This window comes from Cervus elaphus, chromosome 13 (genome assembly GCF_910594005.1).
Source record: "Cervus elaphus chromosome 13, mCerEla1.1, whole genome shotgun sequence".
Taxonomy (NCBI): Eukaryota; Metazoa; Chordata; class Mammalia; order Artiodactyla; family Cervidae; genus Cervus; species Cervus elaphus.
In genome coordinates, this window is record NC_057827.1 from 13,936,357 (window position 1) to 13,944,738 (window position 8,382).

Genomic DNA, 8,382 nt, shown 5'->3' on the forward strand with positions numbered 1-8,382 from the left:
TACTTCCATTAATGCTAATCAACTAATTGAGGAGCAATCTACAAAAAGTTTCCTAATTAGCACTTGGCTCCCCAAATATCCATTTGCAATGAATAATTTACTACTTAACTGTGTCCTGAAGAAAAATAAAGGCCTGAAACTTAAAAAAGTGATTCTACATTTACTATTGGCATCATACTGCATAAGCACATGATATGATTGTAAGGCTCTCTAGGAAAAGAATTATTAGAACACGTTGCAACTTCTTTGGTAAAAAATTCTCATCAAATGCTCTTACTTAAACAGGTAAGCTCATAAGTCATTCAAATGAAGTATAGCAAATATGAAATATGAAAACATTTTTTCTTTGTGAGGAAAAATATGCTTTATTGTCAAATCATATCCTTGTTGGGTAATGTGATGCTTCAAAGCCTGCTTCTAACTCCAACAGAGAACTTTTTTGTCAGGAGTAGTCCTTGACTAGGGCTTCCCTTGTGGCTCAGCTGGTAAAGAATCCGCATGCAATGCAGGAGACCTGGGTTTGATCCCTGGGTTGGGTAGATCCCCTGGAGAAGGGAAAGGCTACCTACTCCAGTATTCTGGTCTGGAGAATTCCATGGAGCCCGTGCGGTTGCCAAGAGTCAGACATGACTGAACGACTTTTACTTCACTTCAGTCCTTGACTAACTTATTCACTCCATGCAGTTGACTCATGTCAAATGTCTGCTGCAGACTTTTTTTTTTCCTTAAAAAAAAAAAAAAAAAACTGAAAGGATTTTTTTATAGGAATTTATTTTTTTAACTGGATTACATTTTATTTTGTTTTTTAATATGGCAATAAAAATGTACTACAAAATGAATGAAAAGGGTATAAGGTAATGTCTCATTTTAGTTTCTATTACTTTCATGATTAAGATTTAATTAGTATTGCCTGGCCATAAGCAGCTCTAGTCCCAAAGAACTCCTAGTCCAGAAGGAAAAACTAAATATAAACAATGTACCCCCCCCCCAAAAAAAAATCAGGAATTTCTCTAAAAAGGTTAACCTGAATGGACTTATTTCAGAGGTGAGCAAACTACCACCTGTGTACCCGAATCACTGAGTCTCCTGTTTTGGAGAGTTAAGTTTTACTGAACAGTTATGCCCATCCCTTTATATGTCATCCACAGATGCTCTCACGTTACACTGGCAGAGCTGAATAACTGCAACAGAGATTGTGTAGCCTACAAAAACTAAAAAATTTACTAACTCACCCTTTCAAAAAAAAGTTTGCTGACCTCTTATAGGTATTTCTTTCAATGAATAAAATAAAATTTTCATCGAGACATCAGCGTCATTCAAGCACAAGTCTAGGGGACCCAGCACAAATCCATTCTTGCCCTTCCAGCCATGCTTCTCTCACTGTCCAAGTTACAATGACCCAGAAAACTACCTCTATCAGCTCCATCCCTTATTTTTACCTCCAAAAGTAAACCTTTCCTTCTTATGCCAATCTACAATAAACCCAGCTCCAAACTTCCCCACAAGCTGCAGACTTTCTTTGGATTATAACTACTGAAATTTCAGACTTTTCAGTTGAGAAACTACATTCTATTGTGCTATTTAATTTGTACAATTTTGAGACCTAACAAAAGCGATCCTTCTGAACTAAACTCTTTAAAATCTTTTCTGTGTCGAAATACCTGAGGAAAAATTTCAGCTTTAGTACTTTCTTTGCTTTCAGAAAAACCAAAAATTAGACTTCTCTTTCTAGGACAGAATAGTATCTAAGAGATATTGCTATCAACCCCTCTCTTCTTTAAAAAAGGCATTAAATATTTAATAAAACATTTTAAACAATTTCTTTAAATGATTAGGTGTGCTTGAAAGAAAGTAAGAGAAATCAGAGGTCATGAATGAGAAAGGAACATAGACTAAGGAGACAAGCTATCCAATAAAGCAACTTGCTCTCCTGAGGCTATACAAAGGTGCTGGTGTACCAGCGGCAAGGGGTGACTACAGATGATGTTCTAAAATTACTGATGGGCAGATTTTACATGGAGGTGAAACTCTTAGAAAAAGAATGAACTAGGTAAAGCAACTATTTAAGATCATCTACAAAACAATGAGTCTTGCTTCTGTTTGGAAGATTAAAGAAAAGAACAACATCAACAGTATAACACTGTTATGCTGTGAAGACCCGTCTTCACGTAAGATTGGGGGTGAATTTTTTTATGCCTTTAGAAATTGCAAACATCGAACTATAATTTAAAGCAGACCAGATCTCTGATGTTCTTGCACACCTGTCAGAAACAAAAATCTTCCCTGGCAGAAAGCATCCTCAAAGCAGGTGTGAAAAATTTTACATAGCTTGTTCAACAAAACACAGCTTCTCAACAAAAGCTCAATATACAAAAGAAAATAAGACACTGTGAGTGAGAGATAGCAGAAACACCAAGAGCAAAATTAGGTCTGCAATGACTTCAATTATTATAATTATCAGATATGCAACTTTTTTAGTTATACATTTGGAAAGCAAGGGGAAAAAACATGAATTTGGAGCAAATGACTACCAAAATATGATCAAATTTTTTACATTGTACAAAGTGAAGTAAGTCAGAAAGAGAAACACCGATATAGTATATTAACACATATATATGGAATTTAGAAAGATGGCAATGATGAGCCTATAGGCAAGGCAGCAACACAGACACAGGTGTAAAGAACAGACTTTTGGACTCTGTGGGAGAAGGGGAGGGTGGGATGATATGAGAGAGTGGCATTGAGATATGCATATTACCATATGTAAAATAGATGACCAGTGTAAATTCGAATCATGAAACAGGGCACTCAAAGCCTGTGCTCTGGGACAACCCAGAGGGATGGGGTGGGGAGGGAGGTAGGAGGGGGGTTCACTCATGGCTGATTCATGTCAATGTTTGGCAAAAACCATCATAATATTGTAAAGTAATTATCCTCCAGTTAAAATAAATTAATTTTTAAAAAATCCCAGAAATGACAAATAGTTGAAATTAAAAAATTAATAACTGGTTTATATATTAGTTTAGACACAATAAAGGAGAGAATTGTTGGCCTGAAAGATTAATCTGAAGAATTATTAGTAATAGTGTCCAAAGAGACAGAAAATATGAGAGTGAGGTTAGAGAGTCTAACCAAACATATGTCTAATTAAAAATACATGTCTAATTATACTTCTGGGAGAAAATTTAGAGAATAAGAGAAAGAAAATAGAGCTTGAAGAAATCAAGTCTAAAAGGTTCCTACAATTGTTTAAACACATGAATCCTCAGATTATTAAATCCAAGTGAGTCCCAAGCAAGATAAATTTAAAAAATCCACACTCAGATATATTGTAATAAAACAGAGGAATCCCACAGAAAAAGAGTGAATTTAATAACAGAGAGAAAGAATAAAATGGATCCCTTTTTACCTTCATGAGAAATTATATTTTTTAACTGACAAATTCCCAAGAGCAAAACCAAAATATTGGAAAAAGAAAAACTGCAATTTAGAAGCCTGGGAGTAAACATCTATAATTTAAATGGTTAAATCTACTGAAGCAATTTTTCAAGAAGATAAAGCTGGATGTGTTTGCCCCCAAAAGATGGAATTTCCAAGGAACTGCAATAAGAACAAACAAAATAAGCTCTAAAGGACATTCAGAAATAAAAAGGGAATGGCAATTAAATGAGACACTTAACATTGCATTAATTTTAAAAAATGGTATTCAACTAATAATGATAATGTGCTTAACTTTATCATTGTAAAGTTATTATTATAAAGTGTTAAACAGTGGAAATTATGAACAGATATTGTAAGTAAGGAGAGAGAGAGCTGATCAGAATTAAAATACTCCAAGTCACTTGATGAGAAGGTTGATAATACTTCCTTGGTCTTTGTAACATGAAGTCTACAAATTAAAACTTAAAACTACTAAGAAAAGGAAATAAGATTAATAATATCTAAACCAACGGAGGGGAAGATGCAATATATAGATATATATGGATTTGGAAAACTGCAAGGAAGTAGAAAAACCTGTAACAATGGAAAGGAGACAAATTTAAAACACAAAATAAATCCAAAAAATCAATAGTAATCATAACACAAATTGATGAATTTTTTCTTTAGAAGTTACACATTGTCGAAGTAGATTTAAAAATAAAAATAAGAACATAGAAAGCATTAAAATGAAAACTCAGATACACCAGGCAAGTAAAAGCCAAAAAAGTCAGCTGGTGAGATATATTAAAATCAGTAAATTGGACTTTCAGAGAAAGATATCACTAGTGATAGAAAAATGGAAGAAGCAGCAATACTAAAATAATATTTTCAACAAGAAAACAAAAATATGAACCTAACCATCTAGTCATATGAATATATTTTACATATAGTTGTATATACTTTAAGGATATGATGGGGGAAATGACAGAATTATAGTGAGAATTTACATTACTATAATGACAGGTAACTAGTACACCACTCACAATAACTGACAGTTAAATGAGAAATTCAGTCAGGACATAAAATATTTAAAAGCACAATCATCTAACTAACGTTTAAGCCATGTTCCAAAATGTTAAAATACACAATCATTTATATAACATAGAAAATATTAGCCAGTCATAAGGCAGGAGCAAATTTCAAAGGAAAAACAATCATATAGCATATAATGCTTATTTGTGTGTATATATATATTTATTTAAAATATAATAAATATATTTAAATACAAGTTTTCATTTTACAATTTACATATTTAAATGTCATACTGAATATTCTCTATATATATTCCCTTAAAACAAATGGCAAAGCATATGAACAAGTATTTCATACTCTGATTCATTAGTAATTAGAGATAAGCAAATTAAACACATAGTAAAAATAATAAAATGACAATTTACAATAAGCCCTCCATAATCTCAGGCTCTGATAAGTTAATTCAACCAACAGCAGATGAAAAATATTTAGAAAAATAAATTCCAAAAAAAAAAAGAAAAATAAATTCCAGAAGGCCCCATAAAGCAAAATTTCAATTTATCATGCCTGGCAACTATTTATATAACATTTACAAATGTATCAGGTATTATAAATAAGAGATGATTTAAAGTATAAGAGAGAATGTGTGTTGGTTATTTGCAAATACTGTGCCATTTTCTATAAGAGACTTTAGCATATGAAAAGTTTGGTATCTGTAGGGGTTCCTGGAACCAGCCCTCAGTGGATACCAAGAGATGACTATACTCAGTTTATTGGCATATGTTTAAATGTCAAATTTCCAATTTTAAAAGTCTGGAAATTTCCAAATTTGGCACGGATGCCAAGAAGTGGTAGCTCTTATTCCCTGCTTGTGGAAACATTAAGTCATATCACCCCTCTGATAAAGAGTTTGTACTAATCTCTTCAAGGTTGGACATTTACACAGCTAATGAACCAGATTCCACATCCAGATTTATATACTTAGTACATGGAAATTCATTTTCGTAACTTCAAGCTTTTCCACTTAACCTAAGGTTTACCTGCTAAAGATAATGAAAGAGGAAAAGAGCTACTAATATTGTCTTAGGTAAGAGGGGAACACTGGACTAATTATTAATATAAATATATAGGTTTTTATTTTTGTTTTGGTTTGTTCTGTTTGGTTCTTTGGGATTCTTTTAGTGGAATGGGGGTGGAAACTGCAGACAAACTATACTGACAGCTAATCTAGAATCACTGGCCAATCATTGCATCCTCTCCATTTCATGGTGAGCGTTGCAGGTGGGTGGAGATCCTTCACCGAAAGCTCAGCAGACTAACTGCTCTCTGTTCCGTGGAGACTGCGATGGGCTCACTGATTTCACCGGTGGGAAGCAGAGTGTGAAACCACGAAAGGATCAGTCATAACCAACGGTTACGCAGGCATTCGGCCTTAGAAAAAGGAAGGTAGACTATGAGAATTAGTCCTTTTGGAGATAGCCTAAGGAGAGCCAGCAAGCCTCTCAGTTTGCTTACACACAGAAGGACACTTTCCCCAATACCTGTTGATATGGAGACCACAGTTGGCACGTGTATTTAATACATCTGTAGCCCCAGCTCTGGGCTCCGATCACTCTCTGAATGCCTCCCGGTTTTGGTCAGACCCAATAACGTTTGCTTGGCTTCCTTGTTAACTGAACAGTTCATTACCCAGGATTCTTCTGCATGATGGAAGAAAGAACATAGAAATGAAAATTGAAAATGTCGCTCTTGAAAATGACGATGTGTCCAATAAGATCTCCAATTAAGTAAGAAGTCTCATTTTCAAATCATCCAAAGAACATGCACTGAGGATCTGTTATCTGAATGGCACTCTACCTCATGTTGGGAGAATATGAAGCTAAGAAACTGATTTTTCTCAAAGAATTTACTTTTCAATGCGGAAACCACAAATCAATAGCTAAAACAGAAGTTAAAATAAAATCTGTCTCAAAAGTGACCACACATCTTACAGTTGAAGTAGAAAATAAACAGATTGTGACTACAGTAACCAGAAGACTCCCTAAATCAATGGCATTTGCACAAGAGACTTTTAGAAACACCATGAAGACAGGCCCAGAGTTACAAATATGCCTGCTAACACAATGAGAATAGAGAGTATAAGCAGTGAAACTGATGAAATTTGGCAGCAGATGCAGCCAGAAGATTTTGAGACTTGATTACAGAAGGCCTTAAATGTCATTTTAGTGCACCTCAACTTAATTCTACAGGCTGCCCAGGCCCTCAAGACTGTAATGAATGGGAGAAATGTCAATTAACTTAGATTTTTAGAAGGATAACTTGGGCAGCCTGAGAATGATAGATGTGAAGATCCGGTTAATGAGAAATACAGTGGTTAATGAGTTTCCCAGGTGGCGCTAAGGGTAAAGAACTCGCCTGCCAATTTGGGAGACATGAGACGCAGGTTCAATTCTTGGGTGGCAACCCACTCCAGTATTGTTACCTAGAGAATCCCTATGGACAGAGGAGGATGGCAGGCTACAGTCCATTGAGTTGAAAAGAGATGTACACTACTAAAGCGACTTAGCATGCACACATGCTCAGTAGTTAATAAGATACTGAAGGTATCCAGGTTTACTCATGTGATCAAATGGATAAAAAGTCTCTTGTAGGAAGCTTTTAAGTTATTTTTTTCCTATTTTATTTCCTCAAGCTTTTGTTTTGCTGAGAACCTATTCAAATTCAAACATCTACAGAGTTTTCTTCAAAAATATAATGGCATTTCAGATACATAAATACAACATTTCAACAAGGATTCTGAGAAAAAAATGTTAAACAACTGATATAATCTGGTCCCTTAATATTGGATTTTGAGGGGTTTAAAAATATATTTCCTTGTGATAAAAATTCACATTGTACAAAGAATTTGATTTTTGAAAAGAAGGGAGCTGGTTACAAAAAGCATGAATTGCAAGTAAGTTGTGAAAAATATCTCCTCCCCCTCCCAAAAGAAAACTTGGCAAAGAGATGCTTAAATGGTTTAAGTAATAAGCATATTTCAGATATTAGGCTTTACCATTTTTACAATGCCTTTTAATAGATTGGAAAGATCTAAAAAAATTACCTGCACTGAGCATAAGAAATCATAACGAAGTCTTTTTATATTCAGAGTCAGTGTTAATTAGATGTGACTTTGAGAAATCTTTTAAAGTGCAGGTGAGATGGGAGAGCAAGCCTGATGCAGAAGCCAGCCAGTCAAGAACAAGCTGTTGAGCACATTTGTAGGAAAGGCCTTCCCCAGAGACTCGTTATTTGATGATTGAAAAAGAATGTCTAGACATCAAATGGGTTTTGGACAGTTTAAGGTACTAAAGTATTTTCCTGGGGAAAAAATTTATATTAGAGGCAGATCATAGAGCTATACAATGGTGGAACAGAATGAAAGATGAGCGATACTCGGCTTGTAAGATATGATATGTCCCTGTAGCAATGTATTTGCGTTTTCCCCCGAGTCTCAGGAATGAAAGATGGAGGTATGTTTGCTGAAGCTGTTTTCTGGGTAATGGAATCACACTAGTGAATTATCCTTCGTGTCCATACAAGGCAAAATTCTCTGCAATCAAATCTCAGTAAAAAGTTAAGGAGAATTTTCACCTGCTTGTACCCAGTTTTGCTCCTCTATAACATTCTCTGCCAAAGATACATGCCTGCATTCTAAGTGGCTTCAGCATGGTCTGTGGACCATACGGTGCCAGGCTCCTCTGTCCATGGGATTCTCCAGACAAGAAGACTGGGGCGGCTTGCCATGCCCTCCTCCAGGGGATCTCCCCGACCCGGGGATCGAACCCTTGTCTCTTACGTCTCCGCCACTGGCAGGTGGCTTCTTTACCACTAGCGCCATCCGGGAAGCCCATTGCCCATCTGATCATCCTAAAGGAAGAAGCCATTTCA